The 21,691-nt window shown below is 36.7% G+C and overlaps 2 long non-coding RNA genes across 2 annotated transcripts; both read left to right on the plus strand.

Annotated features, from left to right (window-relative positions):
• The first annotated feature begins 805 nt into the window (after positions 1–805).
• LOC131552125 (uncharacterized) lies at positions 806–6,255 on the plus strand. The gene is made up of 5 exons (XR_009273906.1): positions 806–1,710; positions 2,385–2,505; positions 2,608–2,681; positions 4,151–4,185; positions 5,759–6,255. It is a non-coding gene; the product is annotated as an uncharacterized LOC131552125 (long non-coding RNA).
• A 12,004-nt stretch (positions 6,256–18,259) lies between these two features.
• Positions 18,260–20,755, plus strand: LOC131529642 (uncharacterized). Its single transcript, XR_009268162.1, has 3 exons — positions 18,260–18,757; positions 19,533–19,713; positions 20,568–20,755. It is a non-coding gene; the product is annotated as an uncharacterized LOC131529642 (long non-coding RNA).
• Positions 20,756–21,691: the final 936 nt, after the last annotated feature.

Here is a 21,691-nt window from a genome sequence, read left to right on the forward strand (position 1 = left end):
ACTAAAAGAAAGGCAAGGTCAGCTTGTGGTTACTATTCATAGTGTGTGAGTGTGTGTGTGTGTGTGTGTGTGGGAGCGAAGCTCCTTTGGCAGTGTAAACAGGGGTCTGTGAGTGTGGGCCGCAGTAAAACTGTCACCGGTCTCTGTCAGGTCTGTCACTCTCGTCACAGTCTAAGCCAGTGACGACTGCTGCCGGCATGTTGTCTGGCTTCTATTAAACGTCACAGGAGGAGTGAATGGATAATTAAAGTCTATTACAGATGGACTGAGATACATTTATACCTGAGGCCATAACTGCTGCACACCCATCATCAAGACACTGAATTAAAATTAAACCCGCTATGGGTTCTGAAATTCAGCTTTTTAACCAGAGATTTTAGCTTGTAGTGATAGACAGAGATGTGGAAAAACAGAGAGAGAAACCAAAATAGTGGAGCAGTATGCAAATGTAAGAATCCTTAGGAAGCTTTTTTTGAAACTACAACCTATACATAATTCAGAGTTAAGGCTGTTTATAGGAACTATACAATACAAACAAAACTCACCAAGACTACATTTATTTGACAAAATACAGCAAAAACAACAATATTTTTTAGTTTAAAGCTGTTTGAATATATTTTAAAATACAATTTATTCCATTTATTATAAATGTATAAGTGATTACTGTCACTTGTGATCAATTTAATGCAGCCTTTCATTCCTTTAAAAATTATTATTATTATTATTATTATTCTCAGATCTTCCAGACTTTTAAACCTACTTATAAATCTAATTTATCTTGGCAAAGTTTAAAATATTGTTGAGATCAGTTCTAGAACTCAACGGACATTTGAGTAGCATTAAGTAATAGTATTTATATGGTATTATAGAGTGATTTTTCTCTCCTATAGGAGAGCTTTGACCACTGCCCCACCACACCACCAAATGATTTACTGACTCTGTCTACTAGTCATTAGCATAAATATATGCTTGAGCTATCTCTAATAGCATGACATGTTGATGAAATTCGTCCTCTATCACTCAGTCTATTTACCTACTGTACTGTGTGTGTGTTGGGCTAAAACATCTCATGTATTGATTTGGAGCATTTAAAGAGCTCTTACCCACCAAATAGTAGATGTGGCATATGGAAAAGCTGACCGAAAACCAGCCCTGGAAGGACAGGGCAATAACATCCAATTTGTGTTTTGTCACCCAGAAATCCCTCTCACTCTTTTGCTCAATGGCTCAGAAATCCATTGAAAACCTGGAACCGTGTGTGTTTGCATTTGTGTGACCAGGCGGGAGCTAAATGGCTTCTGTGGTAACACAACATTAGACTCAACATTTTGTGAGCTTCGAAAACACACACACAAATGCACAAAGTCAAGGAGGCAAGCTTACCCTCAGTGCATAAATGCTTCATAGGACCCAAATAGGCATCTTTTCAAATGCCTGTGACCGCTGTGACTGAATACAAATAATGCAAAGCTTTTGCTGGCTTTGTATTCAAGCACGGCATGATAAGTTAAAAAAATCACCGCCATCTTCATGAAGATTAGAATCAATGCAAAGATTAAATCATTTAGTAATATATTATGCATGACGATGAATATTTTATTTGTTTTGGCTCTAAGTTTGTGCAAAATTCAGAATTGAAGAATTGACTCCCCTTCGGTTCATCAGTGTGAAACTGAATTGAATTGACTACACTTCCAGGAAATTCGACAGGTAATGTTCTATCCATCCATCCATCCAAGTTTTTTTTTAATTCTCAAATGCTTTTTTAAGCCAACATTTAAAGTTAGTCTTAAAGGGGTCCTATTATGCTTTTAACTTTTTGAATTTTAGTCAGTGTGTAGTGTGTATATTTGGGCATAAAAAGATCTACAAAGTTACAAATATCAAATCTCATTTTTAAAAAAAATCCCTTTTCAAGAACTACAACCCAGACAGCAGTTGACTCTGTGCCGGATCCGTTTTCAAACCGGCAAATCCGTATTACAGTCACATCCGTTTCAGTGCTGTAACACGGATCCAGCCCGGGTCCGGTTTCAGTGGGCGGGAACTACTGTCGCAGAGCAGATCCGGGCGCGTCCGAAACGAGCGTGTTCAGAACAGAAGACGTCAAAGATATTTGCTTAGATCAAAGCAATAAATTGTATTTTGAAGTAAATTAAAATAGAAAACCATTATTTTAAATTGTAATACTTCTAAATATTACATTTTTTTTCTGTATTTTTGATCAAATAAATGCTGGCTTGATTAGCATTTTGCAGAAAGAGTAAAAAAAATGTGTTGTAATATACTGTTTCAATATCTTAGAGAAACCAATTTAAGTGGAAGGATATAGTTTTTTTTTAAACAATGCTTACACACAACATTCTGGTCCACACTCACACCAGATGGTGGCGGTAATGCACCAAAAAGTTGTTTGCCAACCGCCAATAAACCTTAATAGAAGAAGAAGACATCAAGAAGATCGAGGCAGACGTTAAAACTGCACGCTGTTAAAACTTCACCGAGGTATGTCACACCGTGTTATCACACTGTTCTACTAGCAAATTAATTTCTTATTATGTTGTGTACTCGATAACTTAAAGGTTTGGTGTTTTTATTGCTCCTTAGATCGGTGTTGGACCGGCGAACACTTAGGCCTATGTTATCAGAGGACTTGCTAACATGAAGAAAACGGTCCAGAGGTCTGTAATTATACGTAATTAACGAATTTTAACTTAATTACTTAATTTAAACTATAGTAATTTTGACTGCTTCCATTAAAATTTAATGTTTAAGATTGCTGCCTGTCATGGTGGGCTAGCAGTGTTAATGTTTAAGTACTAACCCTCAAGGCTGCATGCATTTATTTGATCAAAAATAAAATTAAAAAAGTAATATTGTGAAATATCATTTGAATATATTTTAAAATGTAATTTATTCCTGTGAATTTTCAGCATCATTACTGCAGTCTTCAGTGCACGATCGTTCAGAAATCATTCTAACATGCTGATTTAGTGCTGGATTTATATTGGTGCTCAGTTATCAGTAATGATTCTTATTATTATTATTAGATGTAAAAAAAAAAAAAAGTTTTTGCTGCTTAACATTTTCTGGAAACATTTTTATGATTCTTTGATGAATAGACAGTTCAAAAGAACATCATTTATTTGAAATATATATTTTTGCTTCATTATAAATTGTTTTACTTTTATCAATTTAATGCCTATTTGCTAAATAAAAACAGTCATTTCTATTAAATAACACACACCAAACATGTGAATGGTTGTATATCATGGTTTCTGCATATATTAAGGAGCATAACTGTTTTTCAACTGATAATAATCAGAAATGTTTCTTGAGCAGCAAATAATAATATTAGAATGATTTCTGAAGGATCATGTGACACTGAAGACGAGTAATGATGCTGAAAATACAGCTTTGATCACAGGAATAAATTACGTTTTACAATATATTCATAAAAAAACATTTTAACTGATAATTACTTTTAAAATTGTAATTAAAATATAATTTATTTCTGTGATGGCAAAGCTGAATAAATAAATGCTTTTCTTTTTAACTTTTTATTCATCAATAAATCCTGAAAAAACTATCACAGATTCCCAAAAAATTAAGCAGCACAACTGTTTCCAACATCGATAACAACGGAGTATCAAATTAGTATATTATAATGATTTCTGAAGGATCATGTGGCACTGAAGACGAGTAATGATGCTGAAAATTCAGCTTTGATCACAGAAATAAATTATATTTTGAAGTGTATTAAAATAGAAAACCATTTTATTTCATTTAATTATTTTTAATACTTCACAATATTTTTTTTTTCTTTATTTTTGATCAAATAAATGCTGGCTTGATGAGCATAAGAGACATGTTTCAAGAACATTAAAAACAGTAATGTGTCCAAAATTTTGACGAGCCCAGTCCCCTTGAATAAGCAGGCAGAACACTTTCAGGCACACTGAATGATAGAAACAGAGGGGCACTGAGGAGATATACATGTATTACATTATATTGTTTGGTATGGTTTTTATTTATAAAATCTTTGCCAAAATATGCTTTTATTTCTGTTAACGGTATGCTCCATGTTAATTGGGTAAATTAACTGAGAAATTGTCCAGCAACACTAAATAACGATCTGTTTCAATTTCAGGTTCCACCTAAGAGCCGGGACTGTCGAATAGTAAGGTGAGTCCATTTTTTTTGTTTGTTTGTTTTTTTAGTTTTCAGTGGAGTTTGAGTTATTCAAGCTATTTGAATGCCACAATTTATAATTGAGTATTGATAATAATGAGTGCCTGATAATGTTACAACTTGTGCTGTTCAAAACATACTGTTTGTTGGGGCCGATTGAGGCTTGCAGCTTTCTGGAGAAATGCTCCTTCAAATAACTTCACACTCATCCTGAACAATATACCTGTTATAACAGTCATAGTCCTCTAGCAATGCTATAGTCTGTGTGTCATTTGGGTACAAACCCTTTTTCATCTCAAGTCGGTGATTAAAGGAAGTGTGTATGACACTGATGTCCCATGCACTAATTTCCACAGTGGAGCATGTTAATAATCTGTGACTCTTATGTGTAAGGCTTAAACATTGCCTTCCTTGCTTTGTAATACTAAATGAAACAAATACATTCATAACATATCTGTGTAATATGCAATTAGTTGTGTGTTTTTTTAATATATAAAACAGGTGGCACAGGTTCTCCTTGCTTTTCTTCTGTTATATCAGTTATTATACTTCACACCTATGGGCAGTAAGCAGAATGAACATTATCTTTGTTACACACAAAGCAGGACAAAATTACTCAATTACAGGAAAATTAAAAAATGCTAACCATGGATAACATTGATGATGTGGAAAAGAACTGGAAGTGAAAAATGCTTACTGATGCTCCAGAAGGAAACACGATACATTAAGGGGGTGAAAACTTTTAAACAGAATGAAGGTGTACATTTTTCTTATTTTGCCTAAATATTTTTTTCATTTAGTACTGCCCTTCAGAAGCTACAGAAGATACTTCCCAGACAGCAAGCAGTGTCGGCCCTGATCCGGCCCACATGTGGCCCGCATCTGGCCCACATTGATTTCACGCGGGCCAGATGTGGGCCGGATCTGGGCCAACACTATGTTGCTGTCTGGGTTACATGTTTCCCACAATGGTTCAATTTACCATGAACTTCAAAGTTTTCACCCCCTTAATACATTATTTTTTTCTTCTGGAGCATCAGTGAGCGTTTAAACCTTCTGTAATGGTTGCATATGAGTCCCTCAGTTGTCCTCTGTATGATTTTGAGATCCATCTTTTCACACTGTCACTGCTGGAAAGTGTTCAAATACACAAAAATGTTGGAAAAGCACATCATTTGTGGGAGCTGAAGGATTTTTCTGAAGAACAGCAGACAGTTTAACTGTTCAGAACAAACAAGGGACTCATGAACAACTATCACTAAACAAAAACACACAGCTGTGGATCATTCAGGGAACAACACAGTATTAAGAATCAAGTGGATGTAAACAACGGGGTCATTTTTATAAATTCAACATTTTTTTTCTCTTGTGGACAATATGTAAATATCTTATCCCTCTTATTTTGGTAAAATAATTAACATTTTGCAGATTCTGCAAGGTGTATGTAAACTTCTGACCTTATGTGTGTGTTTGTGTATATATGTACTGTATGTATGTGTGTGTGTATAATATATTTAATATTAATATTTTAATATTAAAAAGATATTTAATCTTTTTTTTTTTTTAGAGACAACGAAAAGGGGGGAACTGTCTTTAAGCTGTGGAGTCAGATGGAGGGCTCGCATTTACCTCAAAAACGGCATTGCAGAAGACTCGAACAACTAGAACCAACTCAAGCACACAACGGTGACACACATTTGTAAGACCTTTCCCTGTGATATAAAATTTCCCTGTGGTAATTATTCAGATTCTTCTCATTCTCATTGTGTAGCACTGTTTTAAGCTTAGTGAATATTATGTACAGTAAGCACTAGAAGTAGAGACTTGTACTACTTGGGGTAGTTTTAAATTAACTTTAATTTTGCTTTTGATGCAAAAATTATCAAAAGAAAAGATGTAGTGTAGTAAAAGATGTTTTGTGTAGTAATTCAATTGTTTTAATATGAATATTGTTTTAGTAGTGTTCAGGACAGTAATTGTCTGTACATCTAAATCAGTTCTTTAAACTTTTTGTTGTCTAAGACCTTGATATTATACCTTAAGGGAAAAAGAAAGATATTTAATTATGTACCCAGACAGCAGTGAGTGTCGGCCCAGATCCAGCCCACATCTGGCCCGTGTGAAATCCATGCGGCCAGTTGTGGGCCGGATCTGGGCTGACACTCCTTGCTGTCTGGGTAAGATGCTTGTAATCATTGCTTTTAAAGGTATTTATCATTTCTACTTAAATAGTCATTATCTACTTGTATGATTTGTATTATCTGGGAACTGTACAAATACTGTGGCATATGGACATTACTCTTTTTATTTGTAACTTTTAAATGCAATACTCTTTTTAAATGCATTTTCTGTAAAGCTGCATTGGAATATGTATTGTGAAAAGCACTGTACAAATAAACAAATTGTGTTTGAATTCTAGATATGTATACAACTTATTTGTGTGTGTATGAAGGCCTATATATAAAATACACAAAATGAGCTGGCCCAGATCCGGCCCACATTTGGGCCAAATCACCATAAAGGAATCCGCATCTGGTCTGGAGCTGGCCCAGATCCGGAAAAAACGGATCCATGCCGGTATTGGCCCGTTGTGCCAAAAGACACCGGCCCAAGTCCGTTATGCGGATCTGGGCCAGAACGTCCGATGGGTCTGGACCAGATCTGGCCCAAATGATTTTTGCTATCTGGGAAGGAACGGCTGGTTTGGACTACAGCGTTGTTTTCCGGTGTTTGTGATATCACAAAGCGTCCATTAGAATATCATTAAAATAAATCTTAATAATTTTTTTTTTTTTGTATATTTAAAAAAAATAAATAAATCTAGAACGCTTGGTTGAGCACTGTACGTTTCAAAATCAAAACCCGGTGCGGGTGTTTTTATATCACTGTATTTATGAAGGAAAATTTTGGATGTCATTTTCATTTCATCTTGCATGTAATGTCTGATAAAGCAGCGTTTATGAGCGGAGCTCTGCTTTGTGTACAGCGTTACCAGGGAAACCTCGATCTCTCCCACTCCAACAGCGGCTCCTGCTGGTAGATAATTCATTTGCATATACAGGTGCATCTCAATAAATGAGAATGTTGTGGAAAAGTTCATTTATTTCAGTAATTCAACTCAAATTGTGAAACTCGTGTATAAAATAAATTCAATGCACACAGACTGAAGTAGTTTAAGTATTTGGTTCTTTTAATTGTGATGATTTTGGCTCACATTTAACAAAAACCCTCCAATTCACTATCTCAACAAATTAGAATATGGTGACATGCCGGTCAGCTAATCAACTCAAAACACCTGCAAAGGTTTCCTGAGCCTTCAAAATGGTCTCTCAGTTTGGTTCACTAGGCTACACAATCATGGGGAAGACTGCTGTTGACAGTTGTCAAGAAGACAATCATTGACACCCTTCACAAGGAGGGTAAGCCACAAACATTCATTGCCAAAGAAGCTGGCTGTGTACAGAGTGCTGTATCCAAGCATGTTAACAGAAAGTTGAGTGGAAGGAAAAAGTGTGGAAGAAAAAGATGCACAACCAACCGAGAGAACCGCAGCCTTATGAGGATTGTCAAGCAAAATCGATTCAAGAATTTGGGTGAACGTCACAAGGAATGGACTGAGGCTGGGGTCAAGGCATCAAGAGCCACCACACACAGACGTGTCAAGGAATTTGGCTACAGCTGTCGTATTCCTCTTGTTAAGCCTCTCCTGAACCACAGACAACGTCAGAGGCGTCTTACCTGGGCTAAGGAGAAGAAGAACTGGACTGTTGCCCAGTGGTCCCAATTCCTCTTTTCAGATGAGAGCAAGTTTTGTATTTCATTTGGAAACCAAGGTCCTAGAGTCTGGAGGAAGGGTGGAGAAGCTCATAGCCGAAGTTGCTTGAAATCCAGTGTTAAGTTTCCACAGTCTGTGATGATTTGGGGTGCAATGTCATCTGCTGGTGTTGGTCCATTGTGTTCTTTGAAAACCAAAGTCACTGCACCCGTTTACCAAGAAATTTTGGAGCACTTCATGCTTCCTTCTGCTGACCAGCTTTTTAAAGATGCTGATTTCCTTTTCCAGCAGGATTTGGCACCTGCCCACACTGCAATATCCGTGCATGCAAAGGTTCTGTGCGGTCCTCTTGTTCAATATTCTCGGGGTCTGAATTGACCGTTCACAAAGAGCATGATTGACAGGCGATCTGACCAATCAGAACACAAATATTATGTGCTGCCGCTGCTATCCGCCATCTTGCCCGACAGCTACAGCCTGTCTCCATAGAAATACATGTTAAAACGGGGTAAAAAAGATTGACTGAATTGCAACTTTTTCAATATAACTAATATATAAAAATGTGCAGAGGGTTAAGCTGTGCTGTTGTTGGCTGCCATAGTAACGGCAAAAAGCTAAGGTATCCGTATATATATATATATATATATATATATACTGTATATTTGAATTCAACTTCCTTACATTCAAATTTGAATTACACTTTAAATTCAGTTTAGATTCAGGGATTTATATTTAAATTTATATAATATATCATATGGAATTAATATATAATTCTGAACGGTGCCCTGTTTTAGTAAAATACTTATTAAAATATGCACAAAAAAAATCTTATCCACTCTTTACCTAACAGAAAATCTCACATCACATTGATTTCTCACTTGGACGTCACGTGTTGTGACTCAGCAAATCTAAAATCTAACGTCTTAGCATTCAATTCCTGTGGTTCCCGTGTGGTTCTGTATAATTGCAGAGCAAATGGCACATGTCTAACGAGAATTAGTCATCAGGTTCATTTGGAAAAGCAAAAATTTGAACATTAAAAGAGAAATTAATCTGAAACAGCCATTTATCAGCGTGACAGCCTTAAATACGGACTCCTGCACAGCTCTGTGTGCAAGTGCAAAAAATGACATGCACAAAAGCCCTCCTGCTTCAGGGTGGGCATGCGGATGGGAGCTGAGGATGTGGGTTTGAAGTGCTAGAGGTTGTGTTGGGGAAGCAGTGGTCAGCCAGGCTTGACGGAGGCCGATATGACCGCTCTGTGGTGTCGGGGGCTGCTGAGAGCATCTATCTTGTGACAGCACACGGCTAAAGCCAGAGGAAGATTGATGCTCTCTCCCTCCGGATTTATTAATCTCTTCCGAAAGTTTGAAAATTCAGAAATTACAGCTGAATTATAACAAATAACTCAGCCATCCTGTGTGTGATGCTTTAGGACGCATCGGTGCCGGCACGTCGCGTGTATGTGGGCGTTTAGTGTACACTTTCCGCATGACTTGTTCTGTTTATGTAAATACAAACACAGTTTCTCTCGTACTCAATGAGTTTTCAATCACACACTGAACTGCACAGCCTACATAACACTGTAGTCATCACTGTCTGACATCAAGTACAAAGTGACATTCAGTATGCTAAAGTATGCAGTGTGTTGCTGAAGGACACGATGGCTTAGTTCAGACAAGCAGCTTAAGTTTTTTCTGCCTCAAATCCATGCAGTTGCAGTCTGAACAGCAGGGGAAAAAAACATGTAATATGTAAAATATACAGCTTTGATCCAAAACTTATCCATTATGTAGTTTGAATTCTGATTAAAATCAGATTTTTTTTTATCATCTGGGACTTGTCAGGAGCGGTGTCTGAATACACTCATTTTACCATTCGTTATATAAAGTATATCACAATATGTGACATTCACTGTGTATTGAATATTAAATGAATAAACTAATCAAGCAATTTCATTATATGCATTATTGTGTATATATTTTACAGGGGTACCATGCACCTATTTTTTTAAGAGGGCACCAGTCAACAAATAAATTAAATTTAATATATTAAATATTTTTAATTTTTTAGTAAATTTTTGACTGTCTCTTCTAACCACATGTACAAAATCTCAATGATAGCCTATATTTTAACTTAAAAACTGTGAAATTCACTAAAAGACAATAACTAACCATGGAACCTAATTATCAAATGTAAAAATAAGTTTTAAAATTTTTATAATACAATGATAATTCGATGCATGGGCATCAAATGGACATTCATTTTGATTGGCTGGCTTCTGTGCATGTATTTATTAGGTGCTCTGCAGTTACAATTAATGCTTCGAAGGACGAACCAGTCATTGGATTTGACGATGTTTGCAAAGACCTTGAAACGAAACCTTTGTTTGAGGCACTTAGTATTTATTGCATTTGGATGGGCGGAAATTATAACCACAAAGTCAATCCACTTTTACCACCTAATGTCTTCCGACAGCTTGTTTTACATATTGGTTAGATGATTTCCTTCTTTCTAAGTACCCAGTTCTTGGTCAGATGAAGTTCAAAGTGAGCTAGACCTTGTGTCCGTAGTCTCCTGGCTGAAATCTTCGGACTTCAGTTCATAAAGTCATATGAAGAGAAGCACAGTCGTGACAGAATGATAAGCTTTGGGGCGTCTGACATCAGGTAATGTTGTTTAAACCTCTCTCTCTCTCTTCCCGTGTTGCTGATACGTGTCCTGTTTATTGCTTTGGGAAAAGTTATTACAAAAAGCATATATTCACCTTCTGGTACGATCCACGCTTAAAGTGTGATTTATGTTTTCGGCATCATTCAAAGCTCTCAGAAAGCAACTGGCCATGAGAAACAGATGGTCCTTTTATTTAATGAGATTTGGGGCTTGGCAGGTTTCAGGAAACATCTAAATTTCCTGGATGCAAGGTTTCCTTGTCTCGATTATGACTGTCCTGTATTCTATTTATATGTCTGATGCGATACATTTCTTGTATGAGGAACACTAGGCATTAATGAAGGTCTTCAAGAAGAATATATTAAAGCGAATGAGTTTCGCAATTTCAGCACTTTTCTCTCACATGACAGATGCTTCTCATCTCGTGTCCGGGCATCTGGCGGTCACAGCATAAAAATCTTCATATACAAATCCTCTACTAACAAGACGTTGTAAACAACACATGCGAGAGCGCGTTATTGCCAGTGACAGTGGAAAGAACCTTCTTCTGTCCGCAGTGTGAAGTTAAACCCGTTTCTATTGCCAGGGCTTCACTGAGCCCTTTCACATGTATTGGCAAATCAATAATCCTGACAGGTAGAATTTGTCCGGCTCTGAAATACATCTCTGAGCTGTTCACACTGCGGCCGTCCCCAGGCAAACGGGATTATGACCTCTGAACACTTCCGGATAAGAGCCAAATCTCTTTCTACTTTACGACCGCTCTCAGGATCTGACGTTTACCACCGCATGCTCAGAAACCAATGACAGCTCGTTAAAATAAAACAAACCTCGATACGGATCCAAACTGACAGAGCAGGAAGCGGCTATGACACAGTCACGCGAACTACAGCTCCACCTGCCATCAGCACTGGCTCCGTCACAATTCATATACGGTCTGTACAAATAGTTCAGGAGATTAGTGTGTCCCAAATTATACTTTGTTGAAAATGCCATGCCAAAGGTGCCCAGATGGTCTACTCTTTCTGTTAGAGTTTTGAAGTTTTTGCAAATGTTACCCACAATCCCCTGCACATTGGAGGATTATGTGATATTCTTTAGCAACTTTTTCCGTGCCACAGCAGTTTTATAAATGTGTAAACCTAAAAGTTTAAGGTGCTGCAAGCAATTTTTTTGTGGTGTATATTACCTGAAAGATAGCACTCAAATAGTTGTGCTAAGCAATAGACCCTATAAACAGCAAAAAAATAAATAAATAAAAATGAGTCAGGGGCGACCCACACTTTTAGCCAATCAGAAACACTCTGTCTGCCAGTAATATTGAAGTTTTGATTTTGCTGTTTGCTGATGTCTTTGGATGGTAATATTTTGGAGAGAGATGCATGGCTAAAGTTAGCAAAATAGCAGACTTTTATATTTATTCATTTGGCAGACATCATAGTAACTTGCATTGCCTTCAGTTTTGTCAGTCCATGTGTTCCCTGTGAATCAAACCCACAGCCTTGGTATTTTTAGCACAATGCTATACCAGATTAGCTACAGTATCTAAAACGTAGCAAAATTAAAAAGTACAAATACATTTTAATGTAAATAAATTTAGCCAAATAAGTTTTGAATGAAAGTTGTATGTAGCAAGAAGATGAATTATATATATATTTTTTGCATACTGTCTACATACTTAAAAGTATTGTTGAAGGAGTCAAAATCTGGTAATTAAATATAACAAATCATGGAAAAAATATCTTTCATTGGAATTTTATTAAATTTTGATAATTGCCTTAATATTTAAAACAACTGAGAAAATAGTGATCCACATTTTATAAAAATCACCTGTCGATTTCAGCAAGTGAAGAAAAAATACATTTTAGCTACATTACACTCTCTGACAGACAGCCATTCAGGCCACCATTTTCTCCTTCTCAGAAAGTGGTGTAGTCTTGAAAATACTTCCATGTATTGTGCATGTTATTTTTTGACAGACACAATGATACATTCAGCTGTAAATGCCTTGTCTTTTGAATTTTTTTTTAATGTGATTTGCTTGTGCCTTTGATGCACAAAGTTGTTTAATGTTTAATGTTTAATGTACAACTTTATTGTCCACCTAAGTGGAAAATTGTCTTTGGCTCACCAACACAACAAGATTAATAACAACATAGAATAAAATCACAATAACTAGTCACGTTACACACACAACACAAAGAAAAAAATGGATACAATTCAAGTCTTACACACTGCTTAATTAAAAAGTTGCTGAATTAATGATTCTAATTGCATTGGGGATAAAGGACCTCTCATTTTTATTTGCTAGGGGAACTCTATAACGTCTACCTGACTTCAAGAGCTCAAACTGGCTAAAAAGAGGATGAGAGCCATCTGCAAGAATAACTCTCGCCTTCTTCTTTGTCCTTTCAACGTAAAGTTGTGTTAATTGATTCTGAGGCCTGCCAATTATTTTATTTGCCAAGGATACAATTCTGGAAAGTTTGTTCTTGAGTCTGCAATTTAGATGCTCGTACCAGACAGAAAGATGAAACGTTAAAACACATTCAACAATGGATATATACACAAGTTCCAAAATGTGCTTACTAACACCAAAACCACTAAGCTAAGGGGAGAGAACACAATCTTGTGGGCAACCATTACTCACAGTGAGCACATCAGACATCACCCCTCTAACACAAACTCTTTGTGGACGACAAGAGAGACAATTTCTAATCCAGAGGACAAGCCCTTGATTAATATTAAGATCCACTAACCTTTTTAAAAGAAGATGTGTCTTCATTGAATTAAAAGCTGAACTAAAATCTACAAATAAAATCCTAGCGTATCCTTTAGGATTTGTAAGATGTTTAGTAAATGTATTAAGAAGAGTCAGTACAGCATCATCTGTGCCTCTATTTCTCTTATATGCAAACTGAAATGGATTTTGCTTAGAGGCCACACTTGAAGTTAAATGATTAGCTAAAACTCGCTCCATAGTTTTGCATAATATAGAAGTTATTGCAATAGGTCGATAATCATTTGGCATACTTGCACCTGTTTTTTTAGCCACAGGTTGAATCACTGAGTATTTCCATAGTTTTGGCACTGCACTTTTGTCCAAGAGAAATTGAAATAGCCTTGTAAAAACTCCCTTTAATTGAGGAGCACAGTCTTTAAGAAGACGAGCTTTAAGACCATCCGGGCCAGTGGTCTTATTTGACTTTAGTTTTCTAAGACTTGCAATAACATCTGTCTCCTTAATAACTATAGATTCCTCTACACTAAGATTTTTACATATCTCATCGCATTCTGTCTGACCTTCCACTGTGTCGAATCTACAATAAAAATTATTCAAATCATTAATAAAGGTTTGACATTTTCTGACCAAACTATAATCTTTTTTATTTGATCTGCCCATTAGTGTATTTAGTCCCTTCCAAGCCTGTTTTCATTGTCTCTTATTTAAATTATGAAAATGCAGAACCTGATGTAAATAATAGTATTGTTCCATTATTACTCCTTAGCTGATTTTGACTTACATACATTCCAATCTCCAGCAAAGTACATACATACAGTTATATTTTATAGTTTTAGAAGTATGTGAACTGAGGCCCTGGGCTTTCCAAACTGCATAAGCCACTCTGTGGCTGCTTATTAGCTATCTCTTACTCAAAAACGTGACTTATTAGTCACAAATATTAGTCGAAATGATATTGAATTTCTTACATTTTCATGCATGTGTCTGGTTGCTGGAATGCTGGGTAAATTTCTGCGATGACTCCTGGGCTCATGCGGAAGGCAGCAGAGATGAAGTGCTTTGTGATGAACTGCTTGGTTCTGCGCCGCCGTAATCACGCCCACGCATGACTTCCTGCATAATTGATTTTTAATCCCTTAATCGAAAGTAAATCGCATGAGGAAAACGTGCTGGAGCCTTGCCGCGATACAAGTGAGTGCGAGAGATAGAGAGTAAGAGAGAGAAAGAATGGTTGAGAGGATAGTTGGTGATATTCATAAATACATCAAAAAGAATACAAGGGAAATTCTAAAAAATGTAAATGTTATTTATTCATATTATAATATATACAGTGTAATGTAATATATATAAAACACCACATTATTTGTCTAATTGATAGTATAACAAAAAAAATAAAATCCCTTTATCAAACTGGAAAATGCAACTGTTTCATGAATGTCCTAAACTCGGTTGGTTATATTGGCGTTAAGTGTGATTGGTGGACAATGTGCCAGTCATGGATGAGTAAAACCTGCAATGCATGCAGGTTTCACACTAACCCTCTCTCTCTTTCTTCATTCATTCTCTCTTTCTTTTTCTCCAGCTTGCATGTGTTTGCATATAATTAGGCGAGATTAGAGGCACATGAATTTAATAAATCAAAGAGACTGCAAAATGTTAATCAGGTTGATTTTGTTGAAACTGCCGCATTAAATATCTGGCCACCCAAGGAAAGTCTGCACTCCTAAAAATCATCCCCAATTAGTCCTGGAGGCTGTAGACGGGATTAGATCTGGGTAAATATTGGCAGAAAATGACTCTCCGTGCGGGAGTAATGAAGTCATGTGGCATGTAAACCCTCGGCTGTTCTGCCGGAATAAACTACAGAATTCCTTCTTTCATCCATAGTGAAAGCTTGCCTAGGTTTCCGATTTGGTAGCAGGAGACTTAGGCTTCTGTTGTGTTTACTTCTGCAGTGAGAAACACTTTTGGGGGATCTTGTGAAGCAGCGCTAAAGGGCACGTTGAATGCGATTAAGTCAACAGAACTTTGCATTGATGCAGACACGATCCATGCGGCGTACGGCTCTTATAAAAAAAAACCCAGCTGACATTTGTGGCGAGTGTGTCTTTTGTTATGCGTGCACCACAAACGCGGTATCCTTCTGAAAGGTGGTGGGATTGTTTTCCATTGTGTTGTGAAAGAGCTCTTGAATGCGCAAGCCTCTCAACGGAGGCTTTTATCTTTTCCCCCCATCGGCACAGAAAACATAGCTGATTTTTGCCAGACAGGCAGCAACTTTACCATGGAAATGAGGCATTATTGATTTTAATATAATGACCTCACGGGACATTTCATTAGCATCTCTTTCGTTCTCCCTCTGTTGGGCTCAAACAGTTTCGATGAGCCCTAACAGCTGAAACTCAAGGACGATTCTTTTTTTTTTTGCTTCTTTTTTTTCCAGAGCGGGCCACAGGTTTTATTGCATCCACTGAAAATGGATATTTAACAAATCGTTGAACACAATTTTATGTGGCCGTAGGCTGTGGCAAAGAAGAGCAGCGAAATTCATAAGGCTCACAGCTAAATGTGGGTGGGAAATATATTTTATGAAAAAAAATCACAGACTGCACTTTCTTCTTTGCAGGTAAAAAGCAAAAAAATATATTTTATTAGTTTGGTGTCTTTTTTTAATAACATTTGCCATTTTTTCCTCACAGGGGTTGTAGGATAGGGAGAGGACAAGAAATGATTGGAGAAAGAGGAGGAAATGGGAACTCGAACTCCAGCAGGTTTGTTAATTTCAATAGATTTAGCCACACAATCTTTCCGCTGAAAGTTCAAACGTGGAAAGGCCAGTCGCCAAGGCAATCTGTCATTTCATAAGCATTTGAGAGAGAAAAGAAAGTGATGGTCAGCTGGAGGACAGGTGCTGTGAGGTGATTCACTCATTGCACAGATGAATTAAATGAAACTATTATATTTAGATTTGGGTTTGTAATGAAAGCTGATGGACAGGTCACCCTTATGCATTGTGAATCATCTCTGCTTAAAGACTTTAGTTTTGAACGCTATAGTGTTCTTGGTTTATACCAGGCTTCTTAACCAGCTTAACCTGCTTCACCACCAGATTTGCTGATGGCTGTTCACCAGATACACCACTATCAAACCAGAACAAACAAGCATGAAATTAAGGCTTTTTAAGTCAGTGCTAATATAAGGGGCTTTTGCACCTGTATCTATAGGAACTAAATTATAAGAACTAGTCACCAGGAGGGTGCTCCAAGAATGAAATTTTCCTGGTTGCATTAGAGGCTTTTACACTGCATAGTTCTAGGAACTTAGTTCTGAGAACTACCCAGTTCCTAGAGAACCAATTTTCTCCTCTGCCGTTTTCCTGGTTGCATTCGCACCAGCAGCAAGAACTCTGAAGCGGCCGACAGCGACTTTATGCTAAAATTTACAAACGTCAACAACCGGTTAATGGATGTTAACAACCGGTGTGTCGTGGATTTCGTGTTCATGGAGATGTAATGTAAACGCACAATTTACACAACTGAAAGAGCATGAAAATCTGACTAAATCTCCTATGACAGTTTGCAATGTTGCATATCATCAAGGCTTAGAAAAGAACACAACTCTGCCGACAACATGTAGCTAAATGCTGTTGTTAATGTTTTACATGTTCGTGGAGTAAATATTTTTACTGAATCATATGACGTTACTGAATCAGTCATGAACTGACTTTGTTTAACTGACAAAATTTGAGTGTTTACTATTGTCCTTTTGCATTATCGACACTCTAGTTTAATACTGTAAAGCTGCTTTGAAACGTCCCAGGTTACGTATGTAACCATGGTTCCCCGAGGGAACGAGACGCTGCGTCGAAAACGCTAGGGGAACGCCTTTCAGCGATATCAAGCTCTGAATCATATGTGTAATCAGTCCAATTGATGGCGAGACGTCAGGTGCGGGTGACGTCATGACCAGGAAGCTTAAAAGCACGTGAGGTGCAGCCGGCTTCAGCTTCTAAGAATGAAGCATATCTCTAGTAGGGATGCCGGAGGAATGGCCCTGCGACGCAGCATCTCGTTCCCTTGGTGAACCATGGTTCATTTCATTTTTTTCATTTCACTTTATTTATATAGCACTTTACAACTGCACCTGCAGACCAAAGTGCTGAACAATCATGAAACAGTCATTAAAACACAAAACTGAAGACAACACACATTCAACTAACCGCAAAGACTAGCCCACACTCTCAAAGGCTAACGACAAGTAATAGTTTTTGACTTCAACTTTAAAGGCATTTAACGATACGCCCTGTCTAAGTTCCTGAGGCAGACTATTCCAGAGCTTCGGGCCTGCAACAGCAAAGGCCTGATCCCCTTTTGACTTTAAATGAGTACGAGGAACAGTAAGCAATAACTTATTATTAGATCTTAAAGACCTAGGTGATTGACGAACAGCAATGAGCTCAGACACGTAAGCAGGGGCCAACCCGTGCAATGCTTTAAAAACATATAAAAGAGTTTTATATTTTATCCTATAGCTCACGGGTAGCCATTTGAGTGAGGCTAAAATAGGAGAGATATGATGACTTTTCTTAGCACCCACTAGCAGCCTAGCTGCTGCATTCTGAACTTATTGCAAACGCGAAATAGTGGACTGGCAGGACTCCGCATACAATACATTGCAATAGTCCAGACGAGACAACACAAAAGCATTAATAACCTTCTCTAAGTCTTTTCTTGACAGAATAGGCTTTAATCGAGCAATAGACCTAATCTGAAAAAAAAAAAAATACTCTTTACTACAGCATTTATCTGCTTGTCAAATTTCAGATCTGGGTCAAACACCACACCTAAGTTTCTTATTTGGTCATGGCAATAATCAGACCATGAACCCAAATATGTGGACATATCTGAACAACCTCTGACAGAGCCAAAAAACATAATCTCAGTTTTACTCTGCACTGTTAAAAATTGCTGTTAATTTACGGCAGAATTTCAACAGTATAATCCTGTTATGTTCAAAAGCAGTACATTACTGTTTTTTTCGTTTTTGTGAAATGACGTAGACACAATATAACGGCATTCTACTGTATTTATAACTCGAAGGAAATAAAACATTACTATCCAGTATTTTTGTAAACTGCAGTGAGCACGCCGGGACTTTCATCCGTCTTGTTAACAGGCAAGTTCCCCTTTGCTTTGCGCGATTTCATAGACAAAATACATTACATTTGCTACTGCAACTAATCTGTATAGTGGATATCGGAAGTGACACTATCTTTTATTTGCTCTTTTCAGTGATAAACGCGCCAAATGCGACATCATCGAGTGCAACTGGATTTCTGACTCTGTGACTCGGATTATATTATTCCCAATTACAGGGTGAGTTTCATTCGTTATGAGATAATTCCTATGCAAAGTTAAGTTTTCAAACACTGTTGCATTGAAATCACATCGATGGCTCTGTAACATGCTGAAATGGCCGGTGTTGTTTGCTAATAGGCTAATAGGCTATCAGTTTGCAGAATTTGCTAACGCGTTAAACCTCCACTGTTTGAAAAAAACAAACGAACAAACTCAAAATTTCGGTGTGTTTGCAAATTTGGGTAAGCATGTTCTTGTATGACATGCTTATTCTAAGGGGATTTTACTGTTGTGCTTATATTGTTTTTATGTTGGTTATGTTTTGCATCAATCCATGTTGGTTTTGTATTTAAAGTGATAGAATACTTATTAGCTGGATTTCTGAATCGGAAATCATATGCTTGGAGCACTTAAAAATGTAAACACGAAAGCTAAGTATGAGAACCAATGTTTTCATGTGTAAAGCTAGCATGTTTGAAATTGAGTTTTTATTTACCATGCACTTGTGTGGACTTTCAGTGGATGGGCTTTCTTTGTTGTCTGAATATAAATGAAAATACATTTTACAATACACAATTTACAGTATACACATTTTGACTTAAAGGTCTGTCCAGACCAGTCCATGTTGAAATGCTTTTCTTATGTTAGAAGTGCTGAACTCTGTGACTGTTTACAATGATTTTAGTTTTCTTTGCATTCAATTGTAATCTGGCAATGTCAAATTAATGTTATGTCAATGCTGAAATTAAATGTGAATTAAATTAAAACATTAAATGTGTTTTTCTTTTTAAAGGTTCAGGTGAAACACCACGAAGAAGAATCCAGCACTGGATGATCAGCCTTGAGGAGCACATCATTTGTGAGGGCATCCAGCCGGCTTTTCTGTCTGGGCTTGCAGCTGATTTTTCTACTTACAACAATTTCAATCTTCAATACCAAGCTGAAGACGCATGCACGTTGGAATTTATTCAAAGGTTAGATACTTGGATGCATACATTCAATTCACTTCACATTTTATTTCTATATCACTTTTTACAATACATATATTTTTAAAGCTGCTATACAGAAAATGTATGTTTCATTGAAACATTTGGCCCTAATAAACAGGGAATAGCATCAAATAGAGAAATTTCCTGTCAAATATTTGAGCCCCAGTGAGCAGTAGGTGAATGTCAAGGAAATAAAATGTCTATCGGTGGTGAGGTGTTGGTGGAAACCTTGAAAGGAAGCAGATTCATCTAGGACCCATCCTTCATCATTAAAATGATGATCATGTGCATATGTTACAGTTCTGTCAGACATGGCTAAAATAGTAGGGTATAAGATGTGTTATGTCAATGCTTGAACAAAGAGATATCTTTAATCTAGACTGAAACACATCATTCAGTCCAAAAGATCTGAGTGTTGGAGCTTCTTAAGAAAGCTTTCCTTTCCTGACAAAGTAAAGTGAAGTGTTCTTGATAAAAGAATATAATTTTATATACTTTTAATATTTATATGTTATCCGTGAGTACCCTTTTTGGCAACACTTTAGAATAGGGAACACTTATTCACCATTAACTACGACTTTTCCCTCAATAAATTCCTAATTTGCTGCTTATTAACAGTTAGTAAGGTAGTTGTTAAGTTTAGGTATTGGGTAGGATTAGGGATGTAGAATAAGGTCATGCAGAATAAGGCATTACTATGTGCTTAATTAGTGCTAATAAATGGCTAATAGTCTAGTAATATGCTAGCTAATAAGCAACTAGTTAAGAGACCCTAAGATAAAGTGTTACCATCTTTTTTTCCCCTCCACACTAATTCTAAACACACATTTGTTTTTCAGGTGGTTCATCGAGATAAATCCGGAAAAGGGACCAGGGCTGGAGGAGTCATATCAAAGCTGATGGGGAAGGTCACCCAGAAAAAGAAAACCGTGAACCCTCGTGTCTGCAGTCTACTTAAAAAAATTTATGGATTTTGAGTTGGACTTTATACAAGTATTACACACCACAGACCACACACACACTCACATCACACACACAAGTTTGTTTTGTGAAAAGTGGGGACATCCCATAAGTGTAATGGTTTTTATACTGTAAAACTGTATGTGCTATTGCCCTACACCTAAACCTACCCTTTACAGCGAACTTTGTGCTATTTCAGATTTTCAATACACTCCATTTTGTGTGATTTATAAGCCTTTTGAAAAGTGGGGACATGGGGTAATGTCCTGAAAAGTCACCTGCTCCTTGTAATACCTGTCATTACACATTTATGTCCTCATTTGTCACAAAAATGTGCGCACACACCCACACACACAGTCTCTTGATCTCTATTTTTCAGGTATTCATTAATTTCTATTCACTCAAAAACATTTACTCAGGTGTTCTCTAAGTTTTTCACTTAATCTTTGTGTCCAGAGTTATTTTTTTGGACAGCCTGCATGACCTATTAGAATTAATTGTTAAAGAGTTAAAGCAATTTATTTATCATTTATACAGCTGAAATGTACATTTATTGTCATAAATGTAATAAGCTTTGGGCTTTATTTTACAATTTGTTTTCATTTTGTACCAATGTTCTGTAAGTCAGAATCTGATTTGGGGAATATGTTGAATATGAGTTTATTTCTGTTATGACCACTTCTTCCCCTTAAATTTCAATTATTGTCTTTAATGTTTTTTCTAAGAAAGTTTTTTTTTTTTTTTTAATAAAGCAAAACAAGTTTTGAATCAACACTTTAAAGCTGCTTTACTTGTGTTACATTTCAAGTCACTATTTCAAAGGGTACAAATATATATTAAAAAAGAAGAAAATGTTGTCCTTTTTACTAGCAGGCCATTATTCAATAGCGTACACAATGGCATAGTATATTTGTATTGTAGTTTACACATTGTTTGTTTAGTTGTGAAGAAGAGCAAAAAAAGTATTTGCGAAAACAGTAGTCAACTGTAAATTTCACCAACA

This window comes from Onychostoma macrolepis, chromosome 02, assembly GCF_012432095.1.
Source record: "Onychostoma macrolepis isolate SWU-2019 chromosome 02, ASM1243209v1, whole genome shotgun sequence".
NCBI classification, from domain to species: domain Eukaryota; kingdom Metazoa; phylum Chordata; class Actinopteri; order Cypriniformes; family Cyprinidae; genus Onychostoma; species Onychostoma macrolepis.